This window comes from Meles meles, chromosome 11, assembly GCF_922984935.1.
Source record: "Meles meles chromosome 11, mMelMel3.1 paternal haplotype, whole genome shotgun sequence".
NCBI classification, from domain to species: Eukaryota; Metazoa; Chordata; class Mammalia; order Carnivora; family Mustelidae; genus Meles; species Meles meles.
This window is the reverse complement of record NC_060076.1, coordinates 2,646,927-2,667,187: the sequence shown is the minus strand read 5'-3', so window position 1 is coordinate 2,667,187 and position 20,261 is coordinate 2,646,927. Positions and strand designations below refer to the sequence as shown.

The following is a 20,261-nucleotide window of genomic DNA, read 5'->3' as shown; positions in this document are numbered from 1 at the left end:
GCGACAACGGTGGACTCGAAATTCTGCCCTTTTATAAGACAATGAGAAAAATAGCAAAATCTGTTAGCATCTACTTCCCTTTCCCTGTTACTGTAACCCGCTGGAAATAAACCAAATGCTTGCCGCCACCCAGGGAGCACTTATTTAAGAATCGTGGCTGGTTCTCGGTAAGAACAGTGGACTTTCTGGTGTTTTAACTTACCCCAGTCCCATCTCCTGCTCTTCAGCTCAGCAGTAGCTGTGAAAGTAAGAGCCCACATTCCCACTACTGGAGAAGGCAGAACAGAGCTCACTCAGAACGAGTCAGAATCAGTCATCTGTTTGGACTTGTCTTTCACTCCCCGAGTCAGAATCAGTCATCTGTTTGGACTTGTCTTTCACTCTCTGAGTCAGAATCAGTCATCTGTTTGGACTTGTCTTTCACTCTTCAGAAGACCAGCTCAAGAGATAGCTCACCTAACTCAGAACTGGCCTAGTGCTAAAGGGGCACACCTAGGGGCATTTGTGAAAACCCTTTACTGACTGCCGTTAGTGTTGATAGATAATAGTGGAGGCAAACAGGAGACTGACCAACGTCTGGGAGGAAAAGCTGGGGACTGGGATGTCCTTAAGGGCTTTGGAGAGCTCTGAATTATCCCTAGGGCAGGGGCACATCCAAGAGCATATTGTCAGGAAAGACTGAGAAGGTCCTTAGCTCTCCGCTCCTGCTGACCTCCAGGCTTGAGAGGAGTAGGAAGTGAATGAAGTCTAAGGCAGAGTTGGAGACCACCTGGCTGAAAGTTGAAGGTCACTGCAAACATACACAGAGCCTCTTGGCAGAGAACAGAGGATTTCTTTTTGACCTGGAGCCTTTAAGGAAATCTCTGTTTAATCAGAAGCTGACCATAAACTAATAAAACAGAGGCTTTGGGGCCACTCGTGGCAACAAATACAGACTTTACAGAATTAGTTCAGAAGAATCACTAACAATAACAACCAGAACAAAGAACCCAATGACTACAATAACTAGCAGCAGCAACACATCCTGCGGGTGGGGGAGAATCTGGTCTCCAGGGTTGCCGCATTATAATGTTCAAAACATCCAGTTTCCAGTGAAAAATTACAAGGCATGCAAAGAAACAAGAACGTATGCCTCCTACACAAGAAGAAGAGAAATTGGTAGAAACTGTCCCCAGAACTTCAGACACTAGACTTTCTAGGAAAGGCTGTAAATCAGCTATTTTAAATATGCACAATGAGTTAAAGGAAACTATGTCTCATAGTTTTAGATCTTTAGAAAGAATGAAATATCTCATTAAGATGAGAATATCAAGAGAGAGACAGAAAATATAACAAAGCAAAAGAAATTTTGGAATGGAAAAGCACAATAACTGAAATGGGAAAAATAAAGTCACTAGAGCGGTTCAACAGCAGATTTGAGGAAATAGAAAGAGTCAGCAAACTTGAAGTAGGTCAGTTAAGGCCAACCAGCCTGAAAAATAGAAGAAAAATGAACAGAGCCTCAGAGACCCAGGGGATACCATCAAACATATTAAAATACGTGTAATGGGAGTTCCAGAAGGGGAGAAAGAAAGGAAAAGAAAGATAGCATATTTGAGGAAATAGTGGCCAAAAACATCCCAAATTTGATAAGAAACATTAATTTAGACATTGAGGAAACTCAATGTCTCAAACTCAGAGATTCACACCTAGAGACATCACAGTCAAACCAGCAAACACTGAAGACAAAACGAGAATCCTGAAATGAGAGAAGTATGTGTCATGCGGAGGCAATCTTCGATACAATGAACAGATTGTGTGTTTTTCCTTTGTCACTCTGCTTAAAAAATAGCTGATTAAAAAGATAACTGCATTGGGGCTCCTGAGTGGCTCAGTGGGTTAAAGCCTCTGCCTTTGGCTCAGGTCATGATCTCAGGGTCCTGGGATGGAGCCCCGCATTGGGCTCTCTGCTCAGCAGGGAGCCTGCTTCCCCCCTCTCTCTGCCTGCCTCTCTGCCTACTTGTGATCTCTCTCTCTCTGTCAAATAAATAAAAAAATAAAATCTTAAAAAAAAGATAACTGCATTGAAACAAATAAAGGGGACTAAGAGGTACAAACTGTCTATTATAAAATAAGTAAGTCATGGAGAGGAAAGGCCCGGCAGGCGGAATATGGGGACAGATGGTGGCAACACTTGTCGCAAGCACTAAATAATGTGTAGAATTGCCGCATCGACGTGTTTTACACCTGAAACTAATACAACGTTGTATGTTAATTACAGCTCGATAATAAATAACTACATGAAGTAATCATTATAACCCTAGGTTGATGGGCGCTCCATGTATAAAGGTGTAGTTTGGATGACAATAATAGCATGGTGGTAGGAGGTGGAGATACACAGGGGTGAAATTTTTATATACTATTGAAACTAAATTGGCATTAATCTGAACTCGATTGTTATGAATTAAGATGTTAATTTCAATCTTTAGGCAATGCAGGAAAATAACTAAAAAATATGCAGGAAAGGAGATTACCCTAGGAAGGAAATGGTGCACTAGAATATGTCTATTTGATACAGGAGGTAGTGGAGGAACCTAGGAGAAAGAAGACATGTAGAAAGTAAATAGCAAAATGTCAGAAGTGCTTCTTATAAATGGGTGTTGCACATCAACAACGAATTGTGGAACACGGCATCAAAAACTAATGATTTATTTTATGGTGACTTACATAACACAATAAAAATTAAAAAAATACTTACATTAAGTGTAAATCAATTAAACTCTTCAATTTAAAGGAAGAAATGAGGGGATTGGATAAAATAATTTGACCAAATGTCATGCTGTTTACAATTGACTTAGTTTATTCTATTAAAGATTTTTAAAAAGATTTTATTTATTCATTTGAGAGAGAGAGAATGAGAGCACGAGCAGTGGGGAGAGGCAGAAGGAGAAGCAGACTCCCCGCTCAACTGGGGAGCCTGATGTGAGGCTTGATCTCAGGTCCTGGTGACCACAACCTGAACCAAAGGCAGACAGTTAACCATCTGAGCCACCCAGGTGCCCCGAAGATTTTATTTTATTTTTTAAGATTTTATTTATTTATTTGACAGAGAGAGAGATCACAAGTAGACAGAGAGGCAGGCGGTGGTGGGGGGAGCCGGTTCCCTGCTCGGCAGAGAGCCCAATGCAGGGCTCCATCCCAGGACCCTGGGATCATGACCTGAGCTGAAGGCAGAGACTTTAACCCACTGAGCCACCCAGGCGCCCCTCAAAGATTTTATTTTTAAGTAATCTTCAAACCTAGTGTGGGGCTTGAACTCACAACCCTGAGATCAAGAGTCGCATGCGCTATAGACTAAGCCAGCCGGGAGCCCCTACAATAGACTCACTTTAGAACCAAAGACACAATAGTTTGAAAGCAAAAGAATGGAAAATGGTTTTGCATGCAAACAGCAGGCAGAAGAGACGTTAGTACAAAAACCAGCATTAGAGACAAAGTCGGTGACTGTAGTGATAAAGGCCAATCCGTCAAGATCTAACAATTGTGAACATATATGGACCTAACAACAGAGCCCGAAAATACATGAAGCCGAGAAAGGACGCAATCAAGAGATCTAGACAATTCAACTCGAATCGTTGGAAACGTTGACACGCCACTTCCGGTCATGGATACGACAGACAGAAAATCGGCAAGGAAACCGAAAACGTCACACAAAACTACCCGTGAGAGCTGACAGGTATCCAAGGGTGTTCGACCCAACGGCAGCAGAACAGGCATCCTTCTTCGGTGCTCATGGAACCTTCTGCAGGGCAGGCTACAGCACAAGACAAATCTCGGTACACTTGAAAAGACAGAAATCGTGCAGACTATGTTCTCTGACCATAATGGAATGAAACTGGAAATTCGTTCTAATTTGGAAGGGAGTTTGGAAATATGCAAATGGGGGAACTCAACCGGACTCGCCTGTGGAACCAGTGGGTCAAAGCAATGACAAGGGGAACCAGACAGCACTTTGAGGAGAGGAAAGCACAAGGACCATGCCCGGAGCGGGATTCGCGGCTGTCAGCCTGCATCTCAGAAAAGGAAGCTCAAATCCGTAGCTTCGGGGGCCACCTTAAGAAACGAAACGGGGGCACCTGGGGGCTCAGTTGGTTAAGCTCCAGACGCTTGATTTCAGCACGGGTCATGATCTCAGGGTGTGAACCTCTCTCTCTCCCTCTGCCCCTCCCCCACAAAGGAAAAGAAACCAGGAACAGGAGGGCAAACATGACACCAAGGAGGTATGGCAGCGGGCATCTGGCCGTGATCACGGCGCGTGTGGTAGCTGCGGGGCTGCGGGAGGGCTGAGCAGCCCTGTGACACCTGGCTTGGAGAGGCCGCCTGTGACACGTGGTGCCATCCCTCGATGTGTCCCCAGTAGTCAGAGTCCCGGATTTGGGAGCCAAGGGTTGTGGGAGGGGTGGTCCCACTCGCCATCACACCCAGTGACGCCCTGGGGAACTTGCCTTCTCCATCCCACGACTCTGGGCTTTGTGGTCTAGAAGTCCTGCCTCCCAGAAGGGGAGGTTTCCTCCAGGGGACACCATTCAAACCGCATCAAACGTGAACTCATGCTTGTCCGCTGGTCCCTTTAGGTTTCTTTTTTGCCCAGAGACCATCCTGCAGGGGTGAGTGGCCCGGAGCGTCCGGAGACAGCGGGCTGATGCTGCGTTTTGGCCCAGGGAAGGACGGGCCAGCACCTGCTTGGCCGCTGGAGGCATCTCTTGGTGTTTCTGTGCCTGTTCTCTCAGGGAGCAGACCAATGAGCAGCCAGAGCCAGGGAGGGCAGAACCACCGGGGCCCCGAACCTGGGGGGGGAGGGTGCGAGGGGGAAGGGGGCAAGGGTCTGGATCGGCCCACCAGGTGAGCCCCCCAGACCAGCAGAGGAGCGAGTCTAGAAGGGCGACAGAGGATGCAGAAGGTGAGTATCACCATCCCACCTTGATGCCAGCCACAGTGACTGGGGCCTTAAAGGGGAAACACCGGTACCCCGTCCTCCTGTGCCCTTCCCTTAACCGGGCCACAGGCACATTCCGGGGTGGGGAGGGAGAGCAAAACACTGTCCCAGAGAGCCTGCCTCTTGATGCCATCCTGGTGGGACATTCGGACTGTCACCTCAGCTAGTCATGTCTGCAGACCTTCCTGGGAGGGGTGCTGCCTGCCCCGGGGGCGCCCCCCACCTGCCGGTGGGGACACCTGCTCGCAGACCCGGGAGGGCCCTGTTGCTTGGCTCCCTGGCTCGGGGCGGGAGGATCACTACGCTTCTCTCCCTGGGTAGGTTCTGGATCTTTGGGGTTAATAACTTCAGTTCAGGGCTCTGGGGACCTGCGGTGGAGGCCGTGATCTGGGCTTTTTCCAAGTCTGCAGTGACGCGCAGACCCCGGTGGGTCACGGGCTCTGTATCTTCCAACAGCAAATAAACAACCCGGTTAGAGTCAAGCTCTTGGGGAGGCCGACGCCGACTCTGTCTGTGCACTGGGTAGAAAAGCCTTCTCGGAATTTAATTATAATTTAAGTGTAAAATATGCCTCTTCCGGGGACTTCCCCGCCTCGTGCGTAATTACTCCCCACCACCCCCTCACGACGCCTCTGTGAGCCGTGAGCCATTAATGTATAGGCTGGTAATAGGCTAAGACAGTATTTAAAGTCAGTTTGCCCTACGTAGCTTTTAAGGAGGATCGGAGATAACAATTATTCCAAGGATCGGAGATAACAATTATTCCAGGGCCCATTTTATCACCAGCCTCTCCCGCCCAGCCCCCACCTCACAAGCGCCCCCCACCCCGCGCTCTGCACACCCCCACCCAGCACTCCCCCGCCCCGTTCCTTGCCACCCGAGGGCCCTGGTCAGGGTGGGCGTCTGCGGGGGACGGGAGCGGCCCGCCAACTCCCCGATAACTGGATCAGGGCAGAGGTTCTTGGCCACTCAGCAGGCAGGGTCACTCGGGGAAGGATGATTGGCGGGACCCCTCCCAAGGCTGCTGCGTTCGCTGGGTTGCGGGGCGCTGGGCGCGGAGGGTGAGCCTCTGTGCAGGGAGGTTACTCTATGTCTGTGACTCAGCCATGGTGGACAGAGAATGGTCACCGTCGTCTGAGTCCCAGACGCAGGAGCTCAGGACTGTCCTAGCTTGGGCAGGCCGGTGACAGCTGCTGGGCCTCCGCGTCCCCCCGGGGGCCGATGGTCAGGCGCAGAAAGGAGGGCGTGGCCAGTGTGGGCGGCTGACCTGGGCTGGGCTGGGCTGGGCTGGGAGCCTGTCAGGCCCCTGGCAGTTCAGGGAGGGGGTCTCAGCCCCAAAGCGGTTCCTGGAATCGGCACCCGGAGGGCAGATACGTGGGCAGCAGGGCAGAAAGCGGGGGAGCAAAGGCTCCTGCTTCCCTCTGGTCTTGAGGGCTGTGGTTTTTATTCCTTTAAGGTCATTACAAAATGCTGCGTTTGTCTTGGGTCGCGCCGTGGCCCCTCTTTGGCGCTCCCGGTGCCGGTGCTGGTAAATACTTCCACAAGGAGGGGAATTCTTTTTTTTTTTTTTTTAAAGATTTTATTTATTTATTTGACAGAGAGAAATCACAAGAGAGGCAGGCAGAGAGAGAGGAAGGGAAGCAGGCTCTCCGTTGAGCAGAGAGCCCGATGTGGGACTCGATCCCAGGACCCTGAGATCATGACCTGAGCTGAAGGCAGCGGCTTAACCCACTGAGCCACCCAGGTGCCCAAGGAGGGGAATTCTTAAGGGAAGGAGCGAGTGAGTCCTGGCGTCAGGTCCTTTGCCAGAAATTGTTCCTCGGAGACAACTAGAAATCTCAGTTCTTGGGTTTTCTTGAACCGGAGGCAGCTGATGCTAGAGAGAGTGAGAGGGAGAGAGAGCGAGAGAGCGCGCGTGACGGCGAGGGCCTCTGCCCTCCCAGGAGGCCAGCCTGGGGTCGAGCAGGCACGTGGCTAGGACAGGCCTTTGCCAGTAGGTGAGACCATCCCAGGCGAAGACGGTGGCTCCGTCCCGCTCCTGCCCCTGCCTTTGGCAGAACCGTGTGGTCTGTGTGCTCCGAGGGGACAAGTAACCTGGGCCTCATTTTCCCTTCCTGGGCCTCACGCTAACGTGTCTCTAAATCGTCACATCGTCCTCTAAATCTGACACCCTAGGATTCTGTAACTGGGCGCGTAGCAGGTGCTCAGAAACACTTGTGGGACCCAAGCTTCTCAGTGGGCGCTCGGCAGGGCTGCGGTGGGTGAGAGCCCAGGGGCGTGGAAGCCCACAGCAGGGCCCCCACGGACCCTGAGGGTTCCAGGAGAAATGGGGCTGGGGGACGAAAGGGTCTGGGTGGGCGGGGAGAGCGTCTGGTTGGGGAGAGCTCAGCAGGAGCCCGGGGAGCCAGGCTCCACAAATATTGTGGGCTGAGCCGGTGTGTTGAGCTCAGAGACGTAGCAGGTGGTCCCTGGGCAATGAGGGTCTTCCCGGCCCCAGATGTTTGCGCCCGCTGGAGGACAGGGCAGGGCAGGGCAGTGTCCCCTCGCAGCATTCCCCACCCGCTGCCCCCTGCCCGGCCGCCTCCCGGCCACCACACCTCCCTTCCCCTTGGGGGGTTTTTGCAGCCCGGGGCCTGGGGAAGGGGCAGCGTCCGTGGTGGTGGTGGTGATGGGCCGTATCCATGTGTCTTCTGCAAAGAACCTCATAAAAGGGGCCAGACTGGAAATCAATTCTTTAAAGCGGAAATCAATAACCATAAGTAATATTAACACTGATTACCCTTTCTTTATTGCCCTTTGCAGAGGGGATGGATTGTTTGTAAGGGTTAGCTGAGGGGGCTTGACACCGTGGCCCCAGGCGGCTTTCCCGGGGACCCTAGGATGGGTGTTGGGCCGGGGGGGCGAGGGGAGGCTGCGACTTGGGACGGGGTGCTGTCAAGGGGCCTGGGGTGGGGCCCGTTCCCCAGGCCTGTATCGCCCCGTGCAGGGTTTGCTGGGTGGCGAAGGGCAGGCCCCAGCCTTCACTGAGCCCCGAGTATGGAGGTGAAGAGGAGGGGAATAGCCCGTGCAGCTCCCTCACACCCCCAGAGTGGGGCATCGAGCTCAGGCCTGCTCTTTGTGGGGTCCTCCAGCCTGTCATTATGGGAGGTTCTGGGCCTCAGTTTCTCCCTCTGTTAACAGAACAAGGGCAGCACCCACTTCCCAGGGTGGCCACAAAGGTCCCCCACCCGCCTGAGTCCACACACCACTGCCTGGCCCCGGGGTGCGGGGAGGGCTGTAACTGTAGACAACAGAGGCCGTGCAGCCCATCCTCCCTTTCTCGACCCAAAACAGAATCTGAGGACAGCCCAGCCTTCCCCCTTCCCCTCCCCCTACCCCCGGCGCCGTCCAGGTCTAGAGCAGCCACTCTGCAGGGCCTCACCTCTGTCTTGCCCTCCGCTCCTACACCACGCCTTCGCGGTTCTGCCGCATTCGGTCCAGCGCACGAACGATACATGACTGTCTGCACGCCAGCGTGTGCACAATCGGTCTTTTCGGGCGTGATGGGTCCTGGAGAGAGGACTAAGGGGAGGGCTTAGTGTGCGTGTTGACGAGCGCTCTGAGGACACAGTGGGAAGGTATTCGTTATGCAATGTGAGGTGCCTGGGGGTCTCACACAGTTCAACATTTTCTATGTCTAAGTTGGGAATCTTCTTGAAAAAAATACGTACTGAGACAGAACGTAAACCGAGAAATCAAAGAAAAAGCTCCGGAACAATCTAGAAGGAGAGGGGAAAGAGAATCAGCTCATGAACTAGAGAATGTGTTGTTGGACAGTTAACGAGAGCTCGAGCTTCCTAGCACCCCTGGCGAGGAAAGAAAGCGTGGGGAGTTTGCCGTCGTGACTATGTGAGACAGCTCTCACCCATAGCACTGGCTTTCCTGGAGCAGAGCCCAGCATTGCTTTTTCGGATGTTTCCTCGTGCAAGAGGAAGAGGGTGGTTTTTTCTCTCCTGTGGGTTCACAACAGAAGCTGAGGGTTTTCTGAAAGGCAGGGTTATGGCTAGCAGGTGTCTTGGCTTTCTGGCTGTGGAATCCTGCATAGACTCAGACCAGAGAGTGGCCTCCGGGGACAGGACTCACACCCACCTTGCTCACTGCTGCATTCTTGCGGGGCCAAGTTCAGTGGCCACACCTGTCAGGTGCTGGGTTAGCGACGATCGGGTGGGGGAATGGATGTTCCCTTAGTCCCTTGGAGGGAGGAGGGGGCTGGGGGGCTCCAGGCAGGCCTGTGCCTGGCTCTGCGGGTCCAGGTGAGAGGACGGGGCTCCCATTGGTCTGTGAGCCTGGGAGGAAGGACGGGGAGGGCTTGGTGGCCGTCCCAGCCCTGAGCTGACCGGTGAGCTGCAGGGACTGAGTGGTCTTTCCTCATGTGAGCACCGGTGGGGCGGGGCGGGCTGGGCTTGGGCCGTCTTGTGGGCCAGGCCTTCAACTCCCCTGCACCTGCAGACCGAAGCCCGAGCTCGCCCCAGTTCCATAGCTGTCTCTGGTGGGCGGTGAGCGGCGCGGAAGCGTGGGCCAGTCCTGGCCCCGTGGGGGTGGGGGAGGGTCTTTCCTCGGGGCACGTGTTTGTCCCTCTGCCGCAAACCACACCGATTCTTCTGGAATTAGAACCATTTGGGAATCTGTGTGCTTCTCCAGCACCACCACCCCCAGACTACTGTGCCCGGATGGGCTGGCCTGAGTCTCAGTTCCCTCAGAAATTTCCGGAGGGTCTAGCCCAGCAGAGAGGATGTTCCTGGCAAAACCATTATGGCACAGATCCAAACCTCCCTCCTCAGATTTTTGTGCAATAGCTGAGACCTCGAGCTGCGGGTGAAGTGGGCCCAGGTCAGGGTACAGAGCGAGGAGCATCCCACCGCCCCAGGCCTCTGACCTGGGGGTCCCTTCCTGCGGACGAGACAGGAGACCCGGCATCCATCCCTGGCCCTGCTTCCGATGGGCAGTGAGGGGTACCAGTCCCTCACCTCCAGGCCCCAGTGGTCCCATCCGTGGAACGGGGGCTGGGGGCACCGTCCCTGGCGACAGCCCTGCGGAGGCCCTCAAGCGTGGGGCTTCTGTTCCACCTGGGCCCTGGCCGCAGCCGGCCCTGCTCCCCTCAGGCCTCCATTTGGCCCCGGCTCTCACGAGGCTGTCCCCACCGCCCCGGGGCAGGGGGGCGCCTGCTGGGGCTGTCCATCACCTTGGCTCAGGCCGACAGAGGAGGCGAGGCGGGAGGCTGCAGGGGAAGGCGACCCCCCCCCCCGGGGGTCGACGGCACAAGCATTGCCTCTCACACCTGCCAGGTCAGTTAATGCCCCTGGACTTCGGTCTGTCCCGCCGTGGGACTCGGAGGCCAAAACCACGGGAAGGTCTGGAAGGCCGCTGTGCTGGCTCCGGGACTCTCGTGCACACTGCGTGGCCCACGGTCCGGCAAACCCAGGGACGCCCAGTGAGACACACAAAAACAAGAATGACACTACCAGCAGCGAGGGCGCACGCGCCGGGCACGGGTCTTGCCTTCCCTCGGCCGGGCGCGGCGGGGTGGAATTAGCAAGTCCGTTCCGCAGATGGAAGACCCGAGGCCAGGCCTCGGCCCCCGGCACCCTGCTGGTAAAGCACCGGGGCTGGGATTTTAACTCACATCATCCAGATTCTGGGACCCAGGGTCTTGCGGAGAGCACGGTGCATGGTGTCTGAGTCTAGAAGGCATCACGGCTGGCGGCTGGCAGGGCCCTGGCAGGTGGGCGGGAATCGAGTGGCTGCAGACGGAGGCCGGAGCAGGGGTGAGGCTCTGCACAGAAGCCACGGTGTTTTAGAAAAAGGCGGGGCTGAAGCACGCAACGCAGAAACCACACTTGGCCAGAGCCCAGCGGGAGCCAGCAAGAGCTCCCTCAGCAGAACCTGCGTCTCCTTCCCCTCTGAGGAAGCCGGCGGGGGTGCTCAGTCTGTGCCAGCTGACATTGGCTCTTGCCTTGGGAAGGGAACGGGGCGGCCCCACCGGCTTGCCTACGGCGCTCAGGCCGCTCTCCCCCCCCCAGAACAGAGCACATCTCGGAGCCCCTCGGAGATCCCTGTGGGATCTGGGGTGGGTCTGTGCCTGGATTGCCCCATCCCAGACCACAAACACCTGCCCAGCTGCTCGGCACCGTGGCGGCCTCCCCTCGGCAGGTGTCCTCTGGTCTGGCCAGTACTGCAGGTGCTCCAGAAAGCTCGACAGGCTGACGTCAAGGTTCCTGCACAAAACGCAGCGTCCCCAGCAGCCCAGCCCAACCTGAACGGAAGGCCCAGGTCTATACCGCTGCACCCCAGCATCCACACACCCGCTCCCTGACCTCTAGGGGCTTTTAGAAGCTCCAGGCCAAGCGACTCGAAGGCTTAGGGAGACGGGGTCGCTCCAGAAATGACTCCCAGTGGCCAAGAGCCCCAAGAGGGCAGGAGGACTGGTTTTCCCTCGGCGCACTCGGCCTGCACGGCAGAAGGGCAAAGGGGAGAACGGTGGGAATGCTCCTGGGGGGCATTACCTCTCCAGGAGCCTGGTCCACAGGCAGGGCCCCAGGCTCCCTGTCTCCCCGCCAGTTACTCTGAGCATGACTTCGGCTTCATTTGCAGTGGAGTTTTCCATGAGGAAAAGCACTGGACTTTCTGTCCAAGACTCTCCGGAGGGCCTGGTCAGCCTCGCCGCCCTCAGGAATGTTCTCAGAGTTTCCATGTGGGTTTGTGCCTGCACTCATCAGCTCTGAGCCCCCTCTCCCACTTGCAGACGGAAAGACGGAGGGTTTCCATTTGGCCAAGGTCCCGCCGACCTGGAGACAGAGTTGGCCATCCCAGGTCTCCTGTCCCCACGGGTGGCCTCCTTGGACACGGCTCGGGAGAAGGCAGCCACCCCGGGTTTCTTTCCGACTCGGAGTTCCGAGGCCTGCACACAGCCGTGCTTGCGTGGCTGGGGATTCAGGGAGTGTGACCCACCAGTTCGGAGCACACTGCGTGGCCCATGGCCCTGCAAACCCAGCTCCACCGCCTGTTAACGGTGCCACAGGGCAAGGCCCCATGACGAGTCTGGGCCTCCGCATCCTAATCTTCTGAATGGGGGTGGTTGCGTCTCCTGGCAGAGGTCTTTCGAGTAAGCAGGGTGAACCCAGGAGTGAGGGGCGGGAGGACTCACGGCGCCCGATCGGACAGGGGTCCACCGCGGATGGCAGTGAGGCTGTCCCCTTTCCTCAGTGGCGCGTGAGGTCCGCCGGAGGCGCCAGAGTCCACGTCACGAATGACCCTCGGCCGGGGTGTTGGTGCGTCAGGGTAGGGAGCCCCTGGGAGGGGGCAGTTCTGGGTGCGCTTTGCAGGCTCCCAGAGCCCCCGACACCTGCCACACCGCCACCCTCACGAGAGCACCTGTCTTGTCTTCCTGCCTGTCTCGCCTCACCTCTGCACTCCGTGCTGTGCTCCCGGCAAGGTGCCCACACCTCCATCCTCGTCTCTAGTCTGCTTTAAGGGGGGCCCAGCTAAGAAAGTGGGGTGTATCACCCCGACCCTTAGGAGAGCGGAGGGGACAGGCAGGGGACCATCTCAGCAAGTGCTGACCCTGGCAGGGGCCGGGACGGGACAGGTGCCGTGAGCAGAGTCTAGGAACAGCAGGCAGAGGGGAAGTCAGATTGCAGCTCTGTGCCCTGCGATCCCTGCACCCCGAACCCGGCACAGCCCTCTACCGCCAGCCCCTGGACAGGACAAGACGCGGGCCTCGAGGCCAGAGGGGATGTGTGCCGCGGCCGGTGCCCGATGGATTTCCGGGTGGACTCCTCGGAACGTTCTTGTATGTACAAAGTTAATGTCAATAACGGTTGACAAAAATCTTTTGGGAAGTTAAACATTAAGCAGTGTGTGTGCTAGGAAACGTGGTCTCTCATGCCCAGGGTTGATGGTCAAGGCCATGGCCCTTGGTCTCGGCTTTAGAGTTCTCGGAGAGGCTGGCTTTCTAAGCGACCCCCTCCCGGAGAGGTGATGACCCTGGAGACCTATCTCTTGGGAATTTCTGATCGGCCCCAGAAATGGGCGCATCCGTCAAAAAAACTCCCAAATGGCTCTGGTGGGCGGGAAACTGGGGAGGGGAGCTGGCTGGGCAGGGTCGGACCGGGGGCTTTCCAAAGGCTCCTCAAATTCCAGAGGCCGAGCCTGGCAAGCCCCCCACCCAGGAAGGCTTAGCTCTGGGCCATCCTGGGGGACTGGCCTGGGAGTGAACAGGAGGACATGAGGATTGGCCGGGCCTCGGGCTGGGGCCGCCTGGGGCATCCCTCCCAAGGCTTCAGAGAATGGTCCTCAAGGCAGGAGGGGTGGGGGGCATGTCTCCTGGGTGGGTCCACAAAGGGGAGGGGAGGCAGCCCCCCAGGCCCAGAAGGCAAGCAGCCCGATGACTTTGATGGGCGGGTCAGAAATGGGGCTCTGGCCATTTCTTCCCCCGCCCCCCATATGCCCTTCCTGCGCGGCTCTGTTCTGGGTGCAGCCGTGAACAGAGCCCGGTCTGTGCCCCTCCAGGGAGACCCCAGTCTAGAGGGGTACAGACAAGTTTAAGCTGTTTGAGGCAGTGTGGGGAGTGCTTCGGCAGGAGCACGGAAGCATCAGGAAGGTTTACCTTGGAGCGGTGCCTTGAGGACAGGTAGGACATGACTCTTCAGACAAGAGGGAAGGGTGTTAGCTCTAGAACATGCCAAAGGGGGGGGTGGGAGGCACCAGGGCAGGCTGCAAGGGGCTGTCAGCACGAAGCTCCTGGCGAGGCGTGGCGGGGACCGTGCGCTGCACAAGCTCACACGCCGTCCCTTAGAGAAGTTCCGTCGGTGGGGATGCCCGTCGCCCTGTCTGTTTTGTAAGTGTTTGCTTTTGTGTCTGTCCGTCCTCGACGGCAGGCACTGGGCTGGTGTACCTGTATCCTCTGGAAGTAGTAGATAGAAAGACACGTGGGGGAGCCGAGTGAATTCTGAATGGGTAAATGGGTGGATGGATAGATGGTTGGATGGATGGACGGATGGACGGATGAGGGGACAGAGAGTAGGGCAGGTGGGTAGATGGGTGGATGAGCGGACCGTGGGGTGAGTGGATGGACGGATGGGTGGAGGGATAATTGGATGGATGGACGGATGGGTGGGTGGATGTCTAGGTGGATTGGTGGTCGGCAGATGGGCGGGTGCATGCTTGGGTGAGTGAGTGGGCAGATGATGGAGGGAGAGTTGGGTCTGAATCCCGGCTCTGCCACAGTGGGTCTGGGTGTCGGGATGGGCTCAGGTTGGAGTCTGACCTTCCCAGTCACGGACATGGGCACTATCAGACGAGGGCCAAGGGCAGTCCGTTGGTCGTGACCTCGGCAACTGACCCATCATGCGGGTCTGAGTTCTGGGATGGATGCTTTCTGGGTCTGACACGAGGGGGATCAGGAGGAAGCGGACCCCTGCAGGAAGCCCCGTTGTTTCTGTCCGACGGGCCCCCCGTGCAGAGGCCCGCAGCTCCGTGTTGACCCGAGGGCCGCGCCTGCGTAGGTCTGCGATCTGGGGGGCTGGAGGAGAGCGCCCATGGGGTCCTGGCTGCAGCCCCTGGGGCCTTCCTCTGAAGCCCGTCTCAGCTCGGTGGCCTGGGAGCTCGGCTCCAAGACAGATTTACAATCCAGATGTGAGACGGGATCAAAATTAGACACCCCCTCTGGGCATCTCAATTTTCCTTTTTAAAGGTTCTGTTCCTCTTCGTGAATCTGTTTACTTCTCGATTAGCTTTTATGTTGTGCTGACGGGCACGAGGCGGGTGGCGGGCAGTCTGCCAAGTCTTCCTCCTCCCCCGGGAGAAGCTCCAGGGAGGACCCAGTGGCCGCAGAACCCCTATTCGCTTGGGACCCGGGTGTGGGCCTGACGGTGGAGAAGTCGAGCCGATTCGAATCCCAGCTTTGCTGTGTTCACTGTGCGGCCCTGGACCCACTGCAGCATCTCCGTGCTTGTCTCCTGCGTGAAGTGCGGACGCGCAACATGGGTGCGGGGCCGGGGCGGAGCGATGCCCAGAACAGACCCTGAGGCCAGAATTTGAGAGTGTGCACGCGCTCCTGGGAGTCCGTGGGAGCCGTGCATGCAGGCGTGTGGGGAGGGGGTCCTGGTCTTGCAGGGAAGGGGGGCGGATGTGGGACCAGGAGGAGAAGGAAGCGTGTAGTCTTACACTGTAGGGAGACAGGTGTCAAGCGAGAGGGCAGAGGGGGCCAGGCGGCTGGGGGATGGGAGAGGGTGGGGAGGGGAGGCCTGGCTGTGAACCAAGGCAGGGGCCGTGTTGGCGGGGAGGGCCGCAGGGGCCGGAGCAGAAGAGAGGGGCGAGGGATGCCCGCAGTGGGGCCCCCTGAAAGTTTCGGGGGGAGGGTGCCACAGATGATCTGTACTTCCTTGGTCCTCCAGACGTCACCAACAAGGAGGGTGGGGGTCCTCGGAAGCCCCCTCTAGACGGGACCACGTTCATGGGACAAAGGACAGCGGCGGGATGGAGGTCACCTGGCCTGGAACCATCACCCCTGCTTCCCACTTTCCTGGTTTGGAGCTGGATTTGGGCTGGAGCGCCACGCTGCCCACAAATAACTCAATTTCCTTCCGATACATTTGCCACCAGAAGGATGTTCCAGGGCCCCATCCCATGTCTGTGGGGCTCTGGGGCTGGTGGAACGCTTGCCATTGCTTGTGGGAGTGCAAGGGGAGGCGGCGAGCACACGGGGAGGAGCCGAGGAGCCGGCGCTGGGCACCACTGCGCCCCGTGGGTTGCAGGCCCAGGCTGCCGTTTCGGTCTGGCCAGCCCGTCTCCAGCTGGGAGCATCTTGGCCCCGACTCACTGAGAATCCCCACGGCCCCGCCGGGCCGTGCCGTGCCGGGGCCTGAAAGTCTCAGCGCTCTGGGCTGCAGACTGGTCGGCACGGTCTCCAGACGCCTGGCATCTCCGCCGGTGCCTGCTCTCCCGGGGGTCTGGAGCGAGTCCCGCCCTGACGCCGGATTTCCTTTCCTTATTTGCTCTCAGCCCTGGATGCAAACCCCTGCTCCCTGCAGCCTTTGGGGGCAGCGTGACGTCTGCAGCTCTAAGCCTGGCTTGGGGAGATGCCCACAGCCCCAGGGACAGAGTCCGAACGCCTCGCCCTGCGCACACCTCCACTACTCCGCGCTCTGGCCACACCGGCTTCCCTCCGCCCCGGACAGGGCCCTCTCTTCCTACAGTGCCGGTGTTCCCTCGCCTCCTTCTCCTCCCCGTCTGGACAGCTCCTCCCGCCCTTGCTGTCTCAGCTTGGATGGCACTTCTTCCAGGCAGCCCTCCCTGATTCCCCCCAGCCTGGATCAGGACCCCCCACCATGCACACTCTGAGCTCAGCATGGCCAAGGCCCCACCACATGGTATCAATGGGGTCCATCGAGGCCCAGAGACCTCAGGAGCCGGAAGGCGCTCGTGCTCGCCATGGCCTCTCCGAGGCCGGCCCAGGATTGCGCCTAGTGCTCAAGGAGTAAACAAGGGAAGGAGGGAGCCAACCAAACTTCCCAGCATTCAGGCTTGGGGCTATCCAGGAGTCAGATTTTCTTGACTGAGCGAGCAGCGGCCATAGGGCTTCCTGCTGGGAGCTGCCGATGTGCCCTGAATGCCCGTGAGGCCCATGTGAGCGGGGCGAGGGGCTACTTGGCACAGACGCAGGTCGGCCTGGGGAAGGACTCGGCCCATCCCGGGCCCCATGAAGGAACACCGGGTGCTCAGGCCTGACCTGCTGGGGCCCTGGGTCTCAACACAGTCAGGCCCGAGGCTGGCGGATGGTGCCCCTGGTGCCCAGCATGAGGGTCAGGCTGGTGTCCAGCAGGGCACTTCTGGGATGGGGGTGGAGGGTGCGGTTCCTGAGGCCAGGCTTCCCTCAGCCGGCCTCACGGGGGACCTCCTGACATGTCCCTTGGTGAGGGGGGCAGGCTGTGGGCTTGACCCATGGGCTGGGCTCACTCTGGACCGGAGTCCGGAAACCCAGTGCTGGTCCCACTGTGTGGTCACTGTGTGACCTTGGGCCTCTGTCTCGCCTTCTGCAAGGAGGGAGCCTCTGTGGATTCCTCCTCTCCATGTCCTTAAAGGAAGCTTCCCCTGTATGGAGCCACAAATCTGGGCTCGGGACCCAGGCAGAGCTGAGTTCAAATCCTTCCTCCTTCATGTCCTTGCTGAGTAATCCTGGGCCAGTGGCTGAGCCTCTCTGAGTCCGTGTCCTCTGACTGTGCCCGTGGTGAGGGCTGGGTGGGGGCGGGGCGGGGGGGGCAGGCGTGATGAGCACAAGCACCTGGAGGTTTCCCGTTCAGAGAGGAGCTGAGCTCGCTTGGGGCCGTGTGCTCCTTCCCCTGCAGGCCTCCTGCGACCACATCCGAGGGACCCCAGATGTGGAGGAAGCAGAGGCCCCTCCCCCGCGCAGCCCTTGACACCGGCTCCTTCCTGCAGAGCCCACAGATTGGAGGGGCCGCCCTGCCCTGTGGGCCCAGCTCTGCTCTGGGAGCAAGTTCACGCCTCTTGAACAGAAGACAAACCCACCAGGGTGAGCTCCGGGCAGAAATAAGACCTGGGGCCCGGAGGCGTCCTGTGCCTTCGAGGGGACATGAATTTGTAGGTTCCGGAGCCCGGCGTGGGGGACCCTGGGCACTGGCCTGCCCCCCAGACTGGAGCTCCGAGTTCGGATCTGTAACCTCCAGCTTGCAGGACGGCGGTGAGGGGCTCCCCGAGGAGCTGAGCTCAGCCTCCCTCTGCAGAATGGGCTCAGCAGAAGCTGCCCCAGCCCTAGGGTCAGGCAGAGCGGTCGTGCCTGGAATCGAGGACCCAGCAGGTGCCTAAGCGGGACTGGGGTCAGACTGAGGGATCTCCTTTGGGTCCTGCCCCGACCCCACCGCTTCCTAGGAGGCCCTCAGGCTCCTCCCTGTGAGGTGGACACAGGCATTGCCTCCATGGGTAGTGGGGGAGTGGGCGGTGGGGCTCCAGGAGAATTGGGGGTGAGGGATGTGCAGGCGAGATGGAGGTGGGGGTCCCCAGCCGACGAGAGCACCCCCACCTGGAATGAGCGGGGCAGAGAGAACCAGAGTCACCCCTCCGGGCTTTCCCCAAACCCTCACAATGTCAGAGGATAAAGCCTGCCCAGAATGAAACCACCCCTCCCCTCCCCGCCCCCGGCCGAGGGTCCCCACTCCCTGTCTCAGTGGGTCCTGGCTGCCAGGGCTCACAAAATAGGCTCAGAGGAGCGGGAGCTCTGGGTGTCCCCTGAGGGAGCCGGGACCCGCGCGGGAAACAGTTCCCTTTGGAAGGGTCCTCCCAGGACCAGCCTGCGCAGCTGGGGAGTGAGCCCCTCGCCGCTGGTGGTCACGAAGCTGAGGTCAGCTGGCCATCCCTCAGGGGTGTCCTGGCAGATTCGAGGAGGCCAGGACATGGTCATGGATCCCGTGGCCTCGGCGTGGGTCCCCCACCGGGCGGATGGGCGGGCCAGCCCACCTAGACACCCGCTGCCTCCTGTCTCCACCCCCAGAGGGAAGGCTGACCCCATGGTTGCCTGAGAGGACTTGGGTTTGATGTTTTGAAGATGTGGCTTTTTGTCAGAAAGTCCTCTGGGAGTCTGGGCTGCAGCCAACGAAATCCTGTCTGTTGTTCCAGGAGGGGAGAAGACCTGGGGGGGTCAATGAGTTTTCTGGGTTCCCCTGGGTCTGATCGCCTCGGGGCTGAGTGGTGCCAGGACAGACTCAGGCAGAGGCAGCCGCTTGCTCGCTCTCTCTCCCCCTTTCCTCCCGCTCCTCCTCTTTCTCCCCTCTCCCGCCTCCCCATTCCTTTCTCATTCCCTTCTCTATTTCCCCGTCCCTCCCCCTCCTTCTCCCTCCCTCCTTCTTCCCTCCCTCCTCCTCTCACCCTCTCTTTCCTCCCTTGTCTGTGGGCACTGGCCTCTGGGCCATGGGGCCGGGCACTGCCTTCAGCCGAGGCCCAATACACACTGGGGGTCTGTCCTGTGGGGGAGGAAGTGGGACCCCAGGGCACAGCTAGGTCAAAGGAAGAAGACGTTTCTAACCACCGCCTCCGGCAGGAGTGAGGCGCCCATCTGCAGGGGCATGTCAGGGAAACCGGGTGAAGTCGGGCAGGGAGGCAGGAGGGGGTGTCTTCATCACGGTAAAGCTGGTCCAGAGCCTCAGACGGGACCCCCAGCCGCCATGCGCCCTTGGGGCGGCCTCACTCCCGCCTTCGCCCCTGTCCATGCGGCAGACGGATGACGAGTCAGTCTGGCATTTCTGCTCGCGCTTCTGTCGCTGCTTCCTGGGCGGTCCCCAGGCTCCGGGTTTAGGATGCCCTGCGAGCCCGGAGCACCTGGTGCGGGGAGAGGCTGGTGACAGGCTGTGGGGCAGCCCCCAGAGGTGGTGAGGCGAGAGCACCCTCCTCCCCGGGGCTGTCTGTGTTCAAGGCCACATGTCCCTGGAAGGGGAAGGCCGGACGGGCTTCAGATCAGACAGACCCCCGGAGCGGAATCACCAGAGTATGGGGGCCCCGTGGGCGGCTGGCCTGAGCTGAGGGTGAGCCTGTGGGGACGGACGGTGGAGTCCCTACTCCAGGGGCTCGGAGGAGGGAAGCTCAGGGCACCCTGACCCCTTTCCAGCCCCCATTTAGAAGGTCCCTAGAAGAGCTTGCCAAGGCCTCCCCGGTGGGTGGGCGGGGTCTGCCAGGGTCTGCTCCTCTGTGTGTCCTGGGTCCCTCCCAGCGCCCCGTGAGGAAGGTGGGACCCTAGGCGGGGTGCCCAGCGCCTCCCGCCCTCTGGCAGGCTCCCCACCACTCCCTGCCCCCGGGTGTTGGTGGAGGCACGTCCCTGCCCCACCTCGTGGGCTGGGCGGCAGGGCAGGCCTGGGCTAGGGGACGGCCTTGGAGGTGAGCCCGCCTGGCCCTCCCCCTGGCTGCACAGCCGGTGGCTGACTCCGTCCTGCTCCGGCGATCTGCCCCCAGGAGCGGGCAGGAGGCCCTGGTGCAGGGCCAGGAGCAGACGCACCAGCGGACCGAAGCCAGCCTGCGGCCCGGCCCCCCACAGCCCCCTGGGGCCCACGGACCCGCCGGCGAGGAAACCGCTGTGGGTTCTCGTAAGCGACGGAATTGGGGGCTGCTTGTTATGGAGCAAGACTGACAAACACATGTCAGTGCAAACCGTGACTCTGCCCCACACGGCTCAGATGGGCCCGCACCCCGCCCGGGACCGCGCCCTGTCCCCACAATCCGCCCTGGCTCAGCCGGTGCCCCGACC

General features: G+C 58.9%; 1 long non-coding RNA gene across 2 annotated transcripts; it reads right to left on the bottom strand.

Annotated features, from left to right (window-relative positions):
- Positions 1-10,545: 10,545 nt before the first annotated feature.
- On the bottom strand, positions 10,546-12,756 carry LOC123953140. Of its 2 annotated transcripts, none has more exons than XR_006820809.1 (3): positions 11,329-12,756; positions 11,124-11,229; positions 10,546-10,787 (listed from the first exon to the last, which is right to left on the bottom strand). It is a non-coding gene; the product is annotated as an uncharacterized LOC123953140 (long non-coding RNA). The 2 variants fall into 2 exon arrangements; XR_006820810.1 differs by having other exon boundaries at positions 11,124-12,303; positions 12,417-12,756.
- Between the last annotated feature and the right edge of the window lie 7,505 nt (positions 12,757-20,261).